Raw genomic sequence first — 19411 nt, 5'->3', positions numbered from 1 at the left:
CAGGGGATTCTAGAACTGGATCCACAGTTGCAAAAGACTGAACCCAGAGGGTGCAGCCTGAAGGGCTGGCCAGACCTGGCAGCACTGGCAGGAGAGGAATGCACAGAGGCCCAGTCTTTCCCCTCTCTGTGGCCTGAGCCTTTCTTCACTGAACCTAGTTCATAGGACCTTTCAGATACAGATACTTACCCATGGCTGAGGTGAGGGAGAAGGTGCAGACTCTTGGAGTCAGGGGAGAGTATGGGTCCAGGAGACGTGGCCGCGAGTCTGGGACTGAGTCATACCTGAGCCCCAAACTTGGGCAGCCATTTTGTCCTGAAGAGATAGCCCCCTCCCTCCAGTTTCCAGGCAACCAACACCCAGATCCCATCCTGAATAACGCAAAGGATTAAAAAAAAACAAACCTAAATATTCCCTGAGAGTCCAAAGGGACTGGCCTAAAGACAGTACAGAAGACTAGGATCTTAAGCCAGTCAATGGAATGACACTTCCTTTTTCAATTTTTTCTTTTTGTTTATTATTATTATTTTATCTCTTTTCTTCCTTCTTTTTTCTTTGTTTCCCTGTTTTTATTTGTTGCTTTATTTTCTTTTTCTCTTCACATAATTTTTCTATCACTCTATTTTATTTTATTTTTATTTGCTATTTTTATACCATTTTTGAAATCAATATTTTTGTAAATTTATTATTATTATTATTACTAGAAGCCGGGTGCATGAAATTCGTGCACGGGGTGGGTGTGTCCCTCAGCCCAGCCTGCAACCTCTCCAATCTGGGACCCCTTGAGGGATGTCCGACTGCCTGTTTAGGCCCGATCCCGGTAGGATTGGGCCTAAACGGGCAGTCGGACATCCCTCTCACAATCCAGGACTGCTGGCTCCCAACTGCTAGCCTGCCTGCCTTCTTAATTGCCCCTAATCACTTCTGCCTGATAGCCTGATCACTCCCTAACCACTCCCCTGCCAGCCTGATTGATGTGTAACTGCTCCCCTGCCAGCCCAATTGCCCCTAACTGCCCTTCCCTGCTGGCCTGGTCACCCTTAAGTGCCCTCCCCTGCAGGCCTGGGTCCCCCCCAACTGCCCTCCCCTGCCGATCCAGTCACTCCTACCTGCCCTCCCCTTCCAGCCTCATCGCCCTTAACTGCTTTCCTCTGCTGGTCTGGTCCCCCTGCCAACTGCCCTCCCCTGCAGGCCTGGTCCCCCCCAACATCCCTCCCTGCAGACCTGGTCACCCCTAACTGCCCTGTCCTGCAGGCCTGGTTCCCCCAACTGCCCTCCCCTGCAGGCCTGGGTCCCCCCCAACTGCCCTTCCCTTCAGGCTTGATTGCCCCCAACTGCCTTCCCTTGCAGGCCTGGTCCCTCCCAACTGCCTTCCCCTGCTGGCCATCTTGTGGCAGCCATCTTGTGTCCACATGGGGGCAGCCATCTTTGACCACATGGGGCAGCCATCTTGTATGTTGGCATGACAGTCAATTTGCATATTACTCTTTTATTAGATAAGGTAGAGGCCTGGTGCATGGGTGGAGGCTGGCTAGTTTGCCCTGAAGGATGTCCTGGATCAGGGTGGGGGTTCCCTTGGGGCATGGGGCAGCCTGGGCAAGGGGCCTGTGGTGGTTTGCAGGCCAGCCATGCCCCCCGGTGACTCAAGCATAGGGTAGAAGCAGGTATCTTGGATTTATTTATCTTCTATAATCAAAACTTTGTAGCCTTGAGCAGAGGCCAGGACAGGCCAGAGCAGGTGGGAAGCTTGGCTTCCTCCATCACTGCGGGCAACCCAAGCCTCCTGCTTGCTCCAGCTCCCTGGCCACCACCATCTTGGTTGGGTTAATTTGCATACTCGCTCCTGATTGGCTGGTGGGCATGGCTTATGAGCGTAGAGGAGGTACGGTCAATTTGCATGTTTCTCTTTTATTAGATAGAATTATTTTCTTTTCATTCTCCTTCTTCTTATCCACCCATCCCCTTTCTACTTCCTCTACACTGAACTAAGTACCTCCCCATATTCATCCAATTCTTAACCTTATTTTCTGTATATAAGCTCAGCCTTTACAGATTTTGCCCACACCCTCTTTGCTGGGTGTTTGGTGTTTGTATTTTTTTGGTTTATCTATTGGTTCTGTGATTATATATATATATTCTCCTTTTTCTTTCTTTTTCTTTTCTGTCTTATCTTTTTCTCTCTCTTTGATATCATTTGTGCTCTCTTTTCTCTCCGCTAATTCTCTTTTCTCAGATGGTTACTTATACTGGGGTCATCGGTGTCATGAGTATATTTGTGCTTTGTTCCCTTTGTGTTGTGTCTTGTCAAGGTTAATTTTATCCTGTCTGGTCAGGAGCTAGAGAATGAGCTACATTAACCAGACACCTGGAGAGGAAACTCCATCCACGAATGGGTCAATAACACCCCAGACACAACTACAGAGGCAGAAAGAAAGTGGCAGTGAAGGAGAGAGCGTGAGTGATGGAGGGAGCAAAAGAGGAGTGTGCGGTTATGTGGTGTGTGTGTGTGTGTATGTGAGTAAGGCACAGTTAGATCCTGCAGGACCTTCGGGGGCAGGCTAACTGGGCTTGCCTAACTAGGCAGCCTCTGCTACCATTGCAAACAGTACCAGGTGGCCGGATTGTCCTCAGAGGCTTAGCCTTTTTGAAGGGTAGAGCTGCTGTAACTGGGAGCCCAGCCTCACCTCCACCCAGGGTGCCCTCAGAGAATACCTGGGACTCTACAGCCACCCCTGCCAGGGACCTGCTACCACGGCTGTGGTCCCACAGTCAATGAGCCTCCAGCCACCCTGGGCACAGGCTCCTGTGTATTCTGAAGCACTCTCCCCTCTGAACATCCCGCTTTAGCCCAGGGTATTGCAACCACGCGATCAGCAGACACGTGAGCAGCCCGCTCCTATCCAAAAAGCAGCAGCCCCACAAGCAGCCTGCCCCAGGCCTAAGAGCAGCAGCCTCATATGGCCTGCCCCTGTCCAAGGAGCAGCAGCTGTATAAGTGGCCTACTCCCCCAACCAAGGAGCAGCAATGACATGAACAGCCCACCCAATCTGAGGAGCAGCAGCTGCAAGACCAGCCCACCCATGATTGAGGAGCAGCAACCCTGCACAGCCTGCCCCCATCTGAGGAGCAACAGCTGCACGCAGCCTGCACCCTGTCCAAGGAGCAGCAGCTGCATGAGCAACCTGCCCCTGTCCGAGGAGCAGCAGCTGCACGAGCAGCCTGCGCCTATCCGAGCAGCAGCTGTGTAAGCAGCCCACACCCATAGAAGGAACAGCATAGCCTTGAGCAGCACCCCCCCATTCAAGGAGCAACAGCTACCCGAGCAGCCTTCCCTGGACCAAGGAGCAGCAACTACACAAGCAGACCACACACATCAGAGGAGCAGAAATCCTGCTCAACCCGTACTGGTCAGAGGAGCAGCAGCCACACGCAGCCTGCACCTAACTGACGAGCAGCAGGTGGGTGAGAGGCCCACCCCTGTCCGAGGAGCAGCAACTACACATGCAGCTCACTCCCGCCTGAGGAGCAGCAGCCATGCAAGCAGCCCATCCCCCAGCCGAGGAGCAGCAGCCACATGAGCAGACCGCCCATGTCCGAGGAATGGCAGTCCTGCACAGCCTGCACTGGTCCGAGGAGCAGCAGCCACATGCAGCCTGCACCTGTCTGACAAGCAGCAGCTGGGTGAGTGGCCCGCCCAATCTGAGGAGCAGCAGCAGCACGTGCACCTCACTCCCCCCTGAGGAGCAGCAGGCATGCAAGCAGCCTGTCCCCATCCAAGGAGCAGCAGCTGTGCAAGGAGCCCGCACCAGTACAAGGAGCACCAGCCCGGCAGGCAACATGCCCCTGTCCAAGGAGCGGCAGCCTCACGACCAGCCCGCCCCATCTGAGGAACAGCAACAGCATGCAGCCAGCCCCAATTCAAGGAGCAGTAGCCACGTGAGCAGCCTGCCCCTGTCCAAGAAGCAACAGCTGTGCAAGCAGCCTCCCCCACCAGCCAAAGGAGACACCATTGCTGTGAACAGCACCCACCAGAGGAGCCACTGCCAACTGAGGAGCAGCCACATCAGAGACCGCCTGAGGAGCAACTGCAGCCCAAGGAGCCACTGCCACCCAAGGAGCAGCCCCTGCACAACTCAACATCTAGATCAGTCAGTGAGACAAAAAATGCGTAGACAAAGAAACCCCCAGAGGAAAGAAAAAGAGGAATTGCCAGAAAAGAAGCTAAGCAAAACAGAAGCAAGCAATATGTCAGAAAAATAATTCAGAATAAGGGTCATACAGTTCATAAACCGGATGGAGGAAAAAATCAACAACTTATGTAAGAAACAAGAAGAAATGGATGAAAAAATCAATAACTTATGTAAGAATCAAGAAGAAATGAAGAGTGATATAGCTGCAATAAAAAACACCATGGCCGAAACCAGTTTGGCTCAGTGGATAGAGCGTCAGCCTGCGGACTGAAGAGTCCCGGGTTCGATTCCGGTCAAGGGCATGTACCTTGGTTGCGGGCACATCCCCAGTGGGAGGTGTGCAGGAGGCAGCTGATCAATGTTTCTCTTTCATCGATGTTTCTAGCTCTCTATCCCTCTCCCTTCCTCTCTGTAAAATATCAATAAAATATATTAAAAAAAAAAAACACCATGGAAAACTTCAATAGTAGACTAGAAGAAGCAGAGGACCGAATTAGCGAATTATAAGACAGGGAAGCAAAACACACTCAAAATGAACGGAAATTGGAGAAGAAATGAAAAGACAGTAGGAGAGCTTAAGGGATCTATGAGACATCATGAAATGAAGCAACATACAAATAATAGGGGTGCCAGAACAATAGGAAGAGGAACAAGCGTTGGAAAACCTATTTGAAGAAATAATGTCAGAAAACTTCCCTGATGTGGGGAAGAAAAAAGTCACACAAGCACAGAGAGTCCCAAACAAGATGAACCCGAAAAGACCCACACTAAGACACATCATAATCATGATTGCAAATATTGAGGACAAAGAGAGAATCTTAAAGGCTGCAAGAGAGAGACAGAAAGTTATACACAAGGGATCTCCCATGAGATTATCAAATTATTTCTCAACAGAAACATATCAGGCCAGAAGCTAATGGAAGGACATTTACAAAGTGATGCAAAGCAAGGGACTGAATGCAAGAATACTCTATCCAGCAAGGCTATCATTCAAAATTAAAGGGGAAATAAGGAGCTTCACTGGCAAAAAAAAAAAAGGCTAATGAAATTTATCACTACCAAGCCAGCAATGCAAGAAATGCTAAAGGAACTGGTATAAAATGAAGAAATAAAAAGGTAAGAAGGAAGACAGGCACAAAAAATAAAAATGGCTACAAACAATTACCTTTCAATAATAACTGTAAACGTAAACAGACTAAATACTCCAATCAAAAGACATCGAGTGAGTGAATGGATAAAAAAAAATGACCGATATATATGCTGTCCACAAGAGAACCACCTCAGAACAAGGGACTCACCCAGACTGAAAGTGAAGGGATGGAAAAATATCTTTCAGGCAAATGGAAATGAAAAAAAAAAAAAAGCTGGTGTAGCAATACTGATATCTGACAAAAAAAGACCTCAAAGTGAAGGCCAAAACAGGACATATGGAAATCCATTTCATAATACTAAAGGGATTGATATAAAAAGAGGATATAACCCTGATAAACATATATACACCCAATGCAGGAGCACCCAAATACATTAAAAAAACTCCTGGAAGATATCAAAGGAGCGATCAACAACAATACAATCATAGAGGGGACGTTAATACACCACTGACATCACTGGATAAATCCTCTAGAAAAAAAAATCAGCAAAGAAACAGAAATCCTAAATGACTCACTAGATCAGATGGACTTAATTGACATCTTCAGAACATTTCACCACAAAGCCACGCACATGGGACATTTTCAAAAATAGGCCACATATTGGGTCACAAGCAAAGTCTCCCCAAATTCAAGAAGATTGAAATCATATCAAGCATTTTCTCAGACCACAATGGCATAATATTAGAAATAAACAACATTAAAAACAACCCAAAAAATTCAAACATTTGGAAGCTGAATAGCATGCTATTAAACAGTGATTGGGTTACCAAAGAGACCAAAGAAGAAATTAAAAACATCCTGGAAACTAATGACAATAAAAACAAAACAAACCAAAATTTATGGCACACAATAAAAGCAGTCCTGAGATGGAAGTTTATAGAGCTACAGGCCTACCTCAAAAAACAAGAAAAAAATGGTAATAAATCATCTAACTCTACAACTCAATTAATTAGAAAGAGAGCAACAAGAAAAGCCCAGAATGCCGAAACCGGTTTGGCTCAGTGGATAGAGTGTCGGCCTGCGGACTGAAGGGTCCCAGGTTCGATTCTGGTCAAGGGCATGTACCTTGGTTGCGGGCACATCCCCAGTAGGAGGTGTGCAGGAGGCAGCTGATCGATGTTTCTCTCTCATCGATGTTTCTAGTTCTCTATCCCTCTCCCTTCCTCTCTATAAAATATCAATAAAATTTATTAAAAAAAAAAAAGAAAAGCCCAGAGTAAGCAGAAGGAAAGAAATAATAAAGATCAGAGCTGAAATAAATGACATAGAGACTGAAAAAAAGAATACAAGAGATCAATGAAATCAAGAGCTGGTTCTGTGAAAGCATAAACAAGATTGATGAACCTTTAGCCAGGCTCACCAAGAAGCAAAGAGAGAGGACCCAACTGAACAAAATCAGAAATGAAAGAGGAATAATAACAGACCACACAGAAATACAAAGGATAATTAAAAAATACTATGAACAACTCTATTCCAATAACCTGGACAACCTGGAGTAAATGGACATATTCCTAGAAAAATACAACCTTCCAAAACTCAATCAGGAAGAATCTAAACATCTCATTAGGCCAATAACTATGGAAGAAATTGAAGCAATCATCAAAAAGCTTCCAGCAAACAAAAACCCGGGGCCAGATGGCTTCAATGGGGAGTTTTACCAAACATTGAAGGAAGAACTAAAACCTATCCTCCTCAGACTATTCCAAAAAATTCAAGAGGAAGGAACACTTCCAAGCTCCTTCTATGAAGCCAGCAACACCCTAATACCAAAACCAGATAAAGACAACACAATGAAAGAGAATTACAGGCCAATATCCCTCATGAACATAGATGCCAAAATCCTCAACAAGATTCTAGCAAATCGGATCCAGCAGTACATCAGAGATCATACACCATGATCAAGTAGCATTTATTCCAGGGATGCAAGGATGGTATAATATCCACAAAACAATAAACGTTATACATCACATGAACAAACTGAGAGCAAAAAATCACTTAGTCATATCAATTGACACAGAAAAAGCATTTGCCAAAATCCAACACCCATTCTTGATCAAAACTCTCAACTAGGTGGGAATAGAAGGATCATACCTCAACATAATAAAAGCCATATATGAGAAACCCAGAGCCAACATCATACTCAATGGGCAAAAACTAAAACCATTTCCCCTTAGAACAGGAACAAGACAGGTATGCCCACTTTCACTACGCCTGTTCGACATAGTACTGGAAGTATTTGCCACTGTGATTAGAGAAGAAGAAGAAATAAAAGGCATCCAAATTGGAAAAGAAGAAATAAAACTGTCATTTGCAAATGACATGATATTGTACATAAAAAAACCTAAAGAATCCATCAAAAATATTTAGACTCAATAAATGAATTCGGCAATGTTGCAGGATACAAAATTAACGCCAAGAAATCTGTGGCATTTCTATACACCAATAGTGAACTTACAGAAAGAAAGACTAAAAAAGCAATCCCATTTACCATTGCACCAAAAAAATTAAGATGCCTAGGAATAAACTTAACTGAGGAGGTAGAAGATCTATACATGGAAAACTACATGACAGTGAAAAAAGAGATAGAGGAAGATGTAAACAGATGGAAGAACATACCATGTAAATGGATTGGTAGAATCAACATCATCAAAATGTCCATACTACCCAAAGCAATCTATAGATTCAATGCACTTCCCATTAAAATACCAACGACATATTTCACAGACCTAGAAAGAACTCTCCAAAAATTTATCTGGAATAAAAAAAGACCCCAAATAGCCACAGCAATCCTGAGAAAGAAGAACAAAGTAGGTGGGATCTCAATACCGGATATCAAGCTGTATTACAAAGCCACTGTTCTTTTTTTTTTTTTTAATATATTTTATTGATATTTTACAGAGAGGAAGAGAGAGGGATAGAGAGCTAGAAACATCGATGAGAGAGAAACATCGATCAGCTGCCTCCTGCACACCTCCCCCTGGAGATGTGCCTGCAACCAAGGTACATGCCCTTGACCGGAATTGAACCTGGGACCCTTCAGTCCGCAGGCCGACGCTCTCTCCACTGAGCCAAACCAGTTTCGGCACAAAGCCACTGTTCTTAAAACAGCCTGGTACTGGCACAAGAATAGGCATATAGATCAATGGAACAGAACAGAGAACTCAGAAATCAACCCAAAACATTCAGCTCAATTTATATATGACAAAGGAGGAAAGAACATACAATGGAGCAGAAACAGTGTCTTCAATAAGTGGTGTTGGAAAAATTGGACAATTACATGCATAAAATGAAACTGGATCATTAACTTACACCATTCACAAAAATAAACTCAAAATGGATACAATACTTAAATGTAAGTCATGAAATCATAAAACTCCTAGAAGAAACCATAGGCATCAAAATCTCAGATGTATTTCATAACGATATGTTTACCAATACATCTCCTAGGACAATGGAAAATAAGGAGAAAATAAACAAATGGGACTACATCAAAATAAAAAGCTTCTGCACAGCAAAAGAAACCATCCAGAGTAATATGCAAATTAACCATCAATCTGCGACACCCACAAGCCACACCCACCAGCCATGCCCACCAGCCAATCAGGAGCAATATGCAAATAAACCCAACCAAGATGGCTACGGCCACAGAGAGCAGGAGGGAGGCTTGGGTTTCCCCAGCAATGGAGGAAGCCAAGCTTTCCTCCGGCCCTTGCCAGCCTAGGCCTAGGCCTCCACTCAAGGCTACAAAGTTTCAATGATAGAAGATACATAAATCCAAACAATAATGTTGACAGCCACAGAGCTGGAAAGAGCAGGAGGCTAGGGTTGCCCCCGGCGATGGAGGAAGCCAAGTTTTCTACACACCCTGGCCAGCCCAGGCCTCCAGTTAAGGCTACAAAGTTTCAATTATAGAAGATACATAAATCCCAAAAAAAATGGCTGCCGCCATGGAGTAAGCAGAAGGCTTGGCTCCGCTCCAGGCTACAAAGTTTCAATTGTAGAAGATAAATAAACCCCAGATACGAGAGCCCCTGCTTGGGACACCAGGGGGCGTGGCCAGCCTGCAAACCACCACAGGCCCCCCCACGCCCCAAGGGAACCCCCACCCTGATCCAGGACAACCTTCAGGGCAAACCAGCTGGCCCCCACCCATGCACCAGGCCTCTATCTTATCTAATAAAAGAGTAATATGCAGATTGACCATCACTCCGGCACACAAGATGGCTGCCCTCATGTGGTCAAAGATCCTGCCCCCATGTGGACATAAGATGGCCCACCACAAGATGGCCAGCAAGGGAGGGCAGTTGGGAGGGATCAGGCCTGCAAGGGAGGGCAGTTGTGGGCGATCAGGCCAGCAGGGGAGGGCAGTTGGGAGGGACCAGGCCTGCAGGGGAGGGCAGTGAGGGGTGACCAGGCCTGCAGGGGAGGTCAGTTAGGGGAAAACAGGCTGGTAGGGAAGTGGTTAGGGGGTGATCAGGCTGGCAGGCAGAAGCAGTTAGGGGCAATCAGGAAGGCAGGCAGGCAAGCAGTTGGGAGCCAGCAGTCCTGGATTGGAGAGGGTGCAGGCTGGGCTGAGGGACATGCCCACCCCATGCACGAATTTTGTGCACCAGGCCTCTAGTCAATAAAATAAAAAGAGAGGCCACTGCATGAGAGAACATATTTTCATTGATACATCTGATAAGGGGTCAATCACCAAAATACATAGGGAACTCATACAATTTAACAAAAGAAAGACTAACAATCCAATCAAAAATGGTCAAGGGACCTAAATAGACACTATTCCAAAGTGGACATACAGAAAGTCAAGAGATATATAAAAAAATGCTCAGTCACTAATCATCTCAGAGATGCAAATCAAAACAGCAATGAGATATCACCTCATACCTGTCAGAATGGCTATCATGATGAAATAAACAAATGACAAGTGTTGGCCAGGTTGTGGAGAAAAGGGAACCCTCATACACTGCTGGTGGAAATGCAGACTGGTGCAGCATCTGTGAAAAACAGTATGGAGTTTCCTCAAAAAATTAAAAATGGAATTCCCATTTGACCCAGTGATCCTACTTCATTTTTTTTTTTTATTGTCTAAAGTTTTAAATATGTCTCCTTTTTCCCCGATTGACACCCCCCTAGCCATTCTGACCCAGGGCAAGACCATCCCCCCCAGTGTCTGTGTCCATTGGTTATGCTAATATGCATGCATACAAGTCCTTTGGTTGCTCTCTAACCCCCCCTCCCCTGCCATTTGTCTCTGGATCTATTCTTGTTCATCAAATTATGTTGATCATTACATCCCACATATGAGTGAGATCATGTGATATTTATCTTTCTCCAACTGGCTTATTTCACTTAGCATAATGTTCTCCAGTTCCATCCATGGTATTGCAAATGGTAAAAGTTCCTTCTTTTTTATAGCGGAGTAGTATTCCATTGTGTAGATATACCACAGTGTTTTTTTTGTTTTAGGTATTTTTTTTATAGTTTTTGTTTTATTTTATTTTATTGCTTAAAGTATTACAAAGTGAAGTACATATGTCTCCATTTTTTCCCCATTGACCTTCCCCTGGTCTCCCCTACTGCCCAGTATCTTGCATCCATTGGTTATACTTATATGCATGCATACAAGTCCTTCGGTTGGTCTCTTACCTCCCTGCCCCAAACCTCCCCAGCCTTCCCGCTGTAGTTTGACAGTCTGTTTGATGCTGCTTTGCCTCTGTACCTATTTTTGTTCATCAGTTTATAATGTTCTTTATTTTCCATAAATGAGTGAGATCATATGGTATTTTTCTTTCATTGACTGGCTTATTTCACTTAGCATAATGCTCTCCAGTTCCATCCATGCTGTTGCAAATGGTAAGAATTCCTTTTACAACACCGTAGTATTTCATTGTGTAGATGTACCACAGTTTTTTAATCCACTCATCTGCTGATGAACATTTAGGCTGTTTCCAAATCTTACCTTTGGTAAATTGTGCTGCAATGAACATAGGGGTTCATATATCCTTTCTGATTGGTGTTTCTCGTTTCTTGGGATATATTCCTAGAAGTGGTAATACTGGGTCAAATAGGAGTTCCATTTTTAATTTTTTGAGGAAACTCCATACTGTCTTCCACAGTGGCTGCACAAGTATGCACTGCCACCAGCCTAGAAGGAAGGTTCCTTTTTCTCTGCATCCTCTCCAGCACTTGTTGTTTGTTGATTTGTTGATGATAGCCATTTTGATAGGTGTGAGATGGTACTTCATTGTTGTTTTGATTTTCATCTCTCAGATGATTAGTGATTTTGAGCATGTTTTCTTATGTCTCTTAGCTTTTTGAATGTCCTCTTTCGAAAGTGTCTATTTAGGTCCTTTGCCCATTTTTTTGATTGGATTGTTTATCTTCCTTTTGTTAAGTTATATGAGTTCCCTGTTAATGTTGGCGATTAAATCCTTATCAGAGATAACATTGGCAAATATGTTCTCCCATGCAGTGGGCTTTCTTGTTGTTTTGTTGATGGTTTCTTTTGCTGTGCAGAAGCTTTTTATTTTGATGTAGTACAATTTGTTTATTTTCTCTTTAGTTTCCATTGCCCTAGGAGCTGTATCATTAAATATATTGCTATGACAAATGTCTGCTATTTTTCTGCCTATGGCTTCTTCTAAGATTTTTATAGTTTCCCATCTTACATTTAAGTCCTTTATCCATTTTGAGTTTATTTTTGTGTATGGTGTAAGTTGGTGGTCTAGTTTCATTTTTTTACAAGTATCTGTCCAGTTTTCCCAATACCATTTATTGAAGAGACTGTCTTATGTTCAATTATGCCCTTGCCTCCTTTGTCAAATATTAACTAAGCATACTGGCTTGTGTCGATTTCTGGGTTCTCTTTTCTGTTCCACTGGTCTATATGTCTGTTCTTGTGCCAGTACCAGGCAGTTTTGAAAACAATGGCTTTGTAATATAGCTTGATATCTGGTATTGTGATTCCTCCTACATTGTTCTTCTTTCTCAAGATTGCTGCAGCTATTTGGGGTGTTTTTTTTTTTATTTCAGATGAATTTTTGGAGAGATTGTTCTATGTCTTTGAAGTATGCCATTGGTATTTTAATGAGGGTTGTGTTGAATTTATAGATTGCTTTGGGAAGTATGGACATTTTAATGATGTTGGTTCTACCAATCCATGAACATGGCTATATTCTTCCATTTGTTCATGTCTTCTCTATCTCTTTTTTCAATGTCCTGTAGTTTTCCGAGTACAGGTCTTTACGTCCTTAGTCAAGTTTATTCCTAGGTATGTTAATTTTTTTGGTGCAATGGTAAATGAGATTGTTTTTTTCTCTTTCTGTGAATTCATTATTAGTGTATAAAAAGGCCATAGATTTCTGGGTGTTAATTTTGTATCCTGCTACTTTCCCAAATTCATTTATTAGGTCCAATAGTTTTTTGATGGTGTCTTTGGGGTTTTCTATGTACAGTACCATGTCATCTGCGAATAAGGACAGTTTTACTTCTTTTTCTAATTTGGATGCCTTTTATTTCTTCTTCTTGTCTGATCGCTATGGCTAGCACTTCCAGTACTATGTTGAACACGAGTGGTGAAAGTGGGCATCCCTGTCTTGTTCACGTTCTTAGGGGAAATGAGTTTAGTTTTTGCCCATTGAGTATGATGTTGGCTGTAGGTTTGTCATATAAGGCTTTTATTATGTTGAGGTATGATCCCTCTATTCCCACTTTGCTGAGAGTTTTTATCAAAAAAGAGTGTTGGATTTTGTCAAATGCTTTTTCTGCATCGATTGATATGATTATGTGATTTTTGTCTCTCAGTTTGTTTATATGGTGTATCACATTTATTGATTTGTGGATATTGTACCATCCTTGCATCCCTGGAATAAATCTCATTTGGTCATGGTGTATGATCTTTCTAATGTAATGCTGAATTCGATTTGCTAGAATTTTGTTGAGGATTTTAGCATCTATGTTCATCAAGAATATTGGCCTGTAGTTCTCTTTTTGTGTGGTGTCTTTATCTGGTTTTGGAATTAGAGTAATGCTGGCTTCATAGAAAGAGCTTGGAAGTGTGCCTCCCTCTTGAATTTTTTGAAATAGTCTGAGGAGTATAGATTTTATTTCTTCTTTGAATGCTTGATAGAACTCCCCTGTATAGCTGTCCAGACCAGGGCTTTTATTTGCTGGAAGATTTTTTATCGCTGCTTCAATTTCTTCGGTAGTTATCAGTCTATTCGGGGTTTTTCATTCTTCCTGATTGATTTTTGGAATGTTGTATTTTTCTTAGAATATGTGCATTTCATCTAGGTTGTCCATTTCATGGAATAGTGTTGTTCATAGTATTTTTTCATAATCCTTTGTATTTCTGTGTGATCAGTTTTTCCTTCACTGCTTTCATTTCTGATTTTTTTTATTTGGGTCCTCTCTCTTTGCTTCTTGGTGATCCTGGCTAGAGGGTTATCAATCTTTTTTATCCTTTCATACAACCAGCTCTTGGTTTTGTTGATCTTTTGTATTATTTTTGTTTGTTTGTTTATTTTTTTGGTCTCTATGTTGTTTATTTCTGCTCTGATCTTTATTATTTCATTCCTTCTGCTTATGCTGGACTTTTCTTGTTGCTCTCTTTCTAACTCTTTGAGTTGTAGGGTTAGATAATTTATTACTATTTTTTTCTTATTTTTTGAGGTAGGCCTGTAGAGCTCTCAACTTTCCTCTCAAGACTTCTTTCACTGTGTCCCATAGATTTTGGATTGTTGTGTTTTCATTGTAGTTTGTTGCCAGGGTGCTTTTCATTTATTCTTTGATCTCTTTGGTAACCTAATCATTGTTTAATTGCATGCTATTAAGCCTCCAAGTGTTTGATTTTCTTTCATTGTTTTTATTGTAGGTGATTTCTAATTTTATGCCATTGTGATCTGAGAAGATGCTTGATATGATTTCTATCTTCTTGAATTTGAAGAGACTTTGCCTGTGCCCAATATGTGGTCTATCTTTGAAAAAGACCCGTGTGCACTTGAGAAGTAAGTATAGTTGGTGGCTTTGGGATGAAATATTCTGATCATGTCAATTAATTTAATCTGATCTAGTGAGTCATTTAGGATTGATCTTTCTTTGCTGATATTTTTGTCTAGAGCAGTGGTTCTCAACCTTTCTGATGCCACAACCCTTTAATACAGTTCCTCATATTGTGGTGACCCCCAACCATAAAATTATTTTCGTTGCTACTTCGTAACTGTAATTTCGCTACTGTTGTGAATCATAATGTAAATATTTGTGTTTTCCAATGGTCTTAGGCGACCCTGTTAGCGGTTCTCAACCTGTGGGTCACGACCCACAGGTTGAGAACTGCTGCTGTAGAGCCTAAGACCATCGAAAAACACAGATATTTACATTATAATTCATTAACAGTAGCACTATTATAGTTATGAAGTAGCAATGAAAATAATTTTATGGTTGGGGGTCACCACAACATGAGGAACTGTATTAAAGGGCCGCGGCATTAGAAAGGTTGAGAACCACTGGTCTAGATGATTTATCCAGTGGTGCTAATGGGGTATTAAAGTCCCCTACTATGACTGTATTGCTGTCATTCTCTCACTTGATATCTTTCAGAAGTTTTTTATGAATTTGGGTGCTCCTGTATTGGGTGCATATATGTTTACCCCAGTTATAACCTCTTGTTGAATTGCTCCATTTACAATTATGAAGTGTCCTTCCTTATCTCTTGTTATGGCCTTCACTTTGAGGTCCAATTTGTCAGATATAAGTATTGCTACCTCAGCTTTTTTTTTTTTTTTCATTTCCATTCGCCTGAAAAAATTTTTTCCATGCCTTCACTATCAGTGTGTGTGAGTCCCTTGTTTTGAGGTGTGTCTCCTGTAGTCAGCAGATATATGGGTCATGTTTTCTTATCCATTCAGCTACCCTATGTCTGTTGATTGGGGCATTTAATCCATTTACATTTAACATTATTATTGATAGATACTTGTTTGTCACCATTTTTATTCTTTATGTCTCTGTTCCTTCTTACCTTCCTATTTCTTCTTTTTATAGCAGACCCTTTACCATTTCTTGCAATGCTGTTTTGGTGGTAATAAACTCGCTTAGTCCTTTTTTTCTGTGAAGTTCCTGATTTCACCCTTAACTTTGATTGATAGCCTTGCTGGGTACAGTATTCTTGGATTCAGTCCCTTGCTCTGCATGACTTTGTATATTTCATTCCATTACTTTCTGGCCTGATGTGTTTTTGTTGAGAAATCAGTCAATAGTCTGAAGGAAGATCCCTTATAGGTAACTTTCTGTCTCTCTCTGGCAGTGTTTAAGATTCTTCGTTTGTCGTTGGTGTTTGCCAGTAGAATTATAATGTGTCTTGGTGTCGGTCTTTTGGGGTTCATCTTGTTTGGGACTCTGAGCTTCTTGGACTGGTGTGAATTTTTTTCTGCCCAATATCAAGGAAGTTTTCTGTCATTATTTCTTCAAACAGGTTTACTATTCCTTGCTCAGTTTCCTCTCCTACTGGCACCCCTATTATGTGGATGTTGTTTTATTGTGTGTTGTCCCAAAGTTCTCTTAGTCTCTCCTGCTATTTTTTTTTTCTAGTTTCTGCTCTGCTTGGGTATTTTTTCCTACCTTGTCTTCTAGCTCACTGATGTGGTCCTCTGCTTCTTCTAGTTTACTGTTTATTTTTTCCCATGTGTTCTTTATTGCAGCGATGTCATTCTTCATTTCTTCTTGGTTCTTCTTCATTTCCTCTTGGTTCTTACACATGTTGTTGAATTTGTCTTCCATCCTTTTCAGCATCTTTATGACCATTGCTCTGAATTTTTTCTCTGACAAATTGCTTGCCTCCATTTTGTTTACTTCATTTTCCGGTGTTTCCTCCTTTTCTTTTATATGGGGGCTCTTTTCTTTGTCTCCCCATGTTTGCTCCTCTCACCATGTCTGGTTATGTAGTTTTCTTTCTACCACACTGATTTAAAGCCACAAAATACGACACTACAAGACACAGCACAGAGGGCACCAATCACAAATATATTCATGATACCAATAACACTAAATAAAGGTGACCACCAGAGAAAAGAGAATTAGGGGAGAGAAAAGAGTGCAATAATATTATTGAGAAAAGGAAAAAATATAAGAGAGAAAAGAAATAGAAGAAAAAAGAAGGGAAAATATATACATATATGGGGAGAAAACTCCAATAAAAACCAACAACTAATCCAAAAAATGCAAACAACAAACACCTAGAAAAGAAGGAGGGAAGCTGAATCTGAAGAGGCAGAGCTTATTTCCAGTAGGTAAGGTCAAGGAATTGAATGGATGGGGAAATTGCCAGAATTCAGTATAAAGGAGGTAGAAAGAGAATGACTGTATAAGAAGAAAAGTAAAAAACAAAATACTAAAAAAGGAACACACACACACACACACACACACACACACACACACACACACACATATATATATGTATAAAAATTATATATATATCCTAATATATAAAAACCCTGTGTCCATCATGACTGGAGGCTCAACCAATCGGAAGTCAGTCTTGCAGTCAGAGCTGGGTTGCCGTAGTGACCCAGCACTGACTGTTGCAGCTGCAGGGGTGGTGACCCAGCACTGATTGCTGAGAGGGCTGCAAATCAGGCCCAGAGAGAGGCCTGAAGAGAGAAGTAGGTTCTTATCCAGCTGTTGTTCAGCACTTGTCTCTCTCTTTCTCTCCAGACTGGGCCATCAGCCGTGCCTCCATTTCTCTCCAGGCCTCCACCAGGGCTGCTGATCAGCCCTGCCTTTCTGATCAGGCCCCATTGATAGGCTCAGAGACACAGAGTGGCATATAAACTGACCAATCAGAACCAAATCTGGGTCAACTGTGAGGAGCCAATGGCTGCCTAGGAGGCAGAGCTTTTGAGGCTGACTGGCATAGAAACAGACCAATCAGAACCAAATTGGCCAGCAGAGGAGGGCAGTTGGGAGTGAGATCAGGCCTTCAGGGGAGGGAGTTGGGGATAATCAGGCAGGCAGAGGCAGTTAGGGGCCATCAGGCCAGGGCAGTTGAGGAAGAGATCAGGCCAGCAGTGGAGGGCCATTGGGGGCAAGCAGGCCAGCAGGGGAGGGCAGTTGTGGGGGACCAGGCCTGCAGGGGAGGGCAGTTGGGGGCCATCAGGCCAGTAGGGATGGGCAGTTGGGGGCGAGATCAGGCTGGCAGGGGAGCGGTTAGGGGGTGATCAGGCTGTCAGGCAGAAGCAGTTAGGCGCAATCAGGCAGGCAGGCAGTTGAGCAGTTAGGAGCCAGAAGTCCCAGATTGTGAGAGGGATGTCTGACTGCCTGTGGGATCAGGCCTAAACCGGCCATCAGACATCCCCCAAGAGGTCCCAGATTGGAGAGGGTGCAGGCTGGGCGAGGGGACCCCCCCCCCGTGCACGAAATTCATGCACTGGGCCTCTAGTATATATATATACATTTTCCTTTTCTTTAATCACTATATCTATGTATTCATCTATTTTTGAAAAATGGGAATAGAGAGAGATAGGCCTGAGTTGGTGATTGAAACTAATTAAGCTATTAGTAGAAGAAGAGACCAAGCAAGGAGAGGAAAAACAGAAGAAAAGAAAAAAAGAAAAAACAGGAAAAAAACGTAACAAACAATCAAACAAACAACAACAAAAACAAGACAGAAAGAAAGAGAAAAAATGGCTAGTGAAGAAAGAAAAAAGAGAAGTGTGCATGGACTTGGAGCAGGGGAGCGGAAATTAGAAATATGAGTAAGATCAATTTTTAACAAGGAATAAAAGGAAAGGATAGAGAAAAACTAAAGCAAGAACAGGGTAAGAGAAAGAGGATGAAAAAGAGGAAAAGTGAGGAAGAGAGTGTTGGCATAAAGGAAAAATTGAGATAGAGTAAAATAATGGTAAAATAAAAATAAAAATAGAATGTAGAACACTAATCCAAAAATAAAATAAAATAAAATAAAACTTTAAAAAGGGTAAAATAATAGTAATAATACTAATTGTTAAAAATCCCATGTAATAATAGAGTAATATGCAAATAGGCCAACGGCAGAACAACCAATCAAAGCTTAATATGCTAATGATATGCTAAGGCTGCTAAACTGCTCGCTATGATGTACACTGACCACCAGGGGGCAGACAGTCAACTGGTCGACCAGTCGCTATGATGTGCACTGATCACCAGGGGGCAGATGCTCCGACCAGTAGGTTAGCTTTCTGCTAGGGTCCGGGTGATCGGGACTCAGCGAGATGGGCCAGACATACCCTGGAGCCCTCCCTCCCCGGCCTGATTGTGCACTGGTTGGGTCCCTCAGCCTGGCCTGCACTCTCTCATAATCTGGGACCCCTCAGGGGATGTCAGAGAGCCAGTTTCAGCCTGATACTGCAGGCCACTCCCCTTGGAGTGGAGAGTGCTTCTGCAGCAGTGCAAGCCTCTCCTGATCGGGACTAATTGGGCAGGACTGATTGGGCATGAGCCCACAGCAGGCACAGTGGAGCCAGAATGAGTGGGAGTGGCATGTAGGAACTGCAGGCAGCATTGGACTGCATGTTTCAGCCTGAGAGACCCCACCCATGCACAAATTCATGTACCGGGCCTCTAGTATAATAATAAAAAAGTAAAATAAAGTAAGAAAAAAATTAGTCTCTTAAGTAAAAGATAAAAATTAAAAAGCAAAGTAGTGAAGGTCATTCACTTCAGGGGAGCTTCAATGACCCATGGGGGCTTGTTTAAGACCCCTCTCTACTGTTCTGCCTGGCACATCTGTTTCTTGTCAGGTAGTCAACACAGTGTTGAAGTTCCCCATGATCTACTGCTCCTCTGTTTCATAAGCCACAACCTTGTTTTCAAGCAGGTGGGATCTCTCTGCTCGCTTTGTTCTCTGCCTGCCTTCAGTTGTATTTACACAAGTGTCTATTTCTGACACAGCCCCTGGGTGGCGGTGTTTCTGTATTAGTTTCTGGAACGAAATAGCCCCTCAACCCAGTGTTTAGACCAGCCATGGGCAAACTACAGCCTGCGGGCCGGATCCGGCTGTTCTATCTGGTTCTCTTGCTCTCCCCTCTGCTCCTTTAC

The sequence above is a fragment of the Plecotus auritus genome (assembly GCF_963455305.1).
Source record: "Plecotus auritus genome assembly, chromosome: X".
NCBI classification, from domain to species: domain Eukaryota; kingdom Metazoa; phylum Chordata; class Mammalia; order Chiroptera; family Vespertilionidae; genus Plecotus; species Plecotus auritus.
This window is presented reverse-complemented; position numbering follows the sequence as displayed.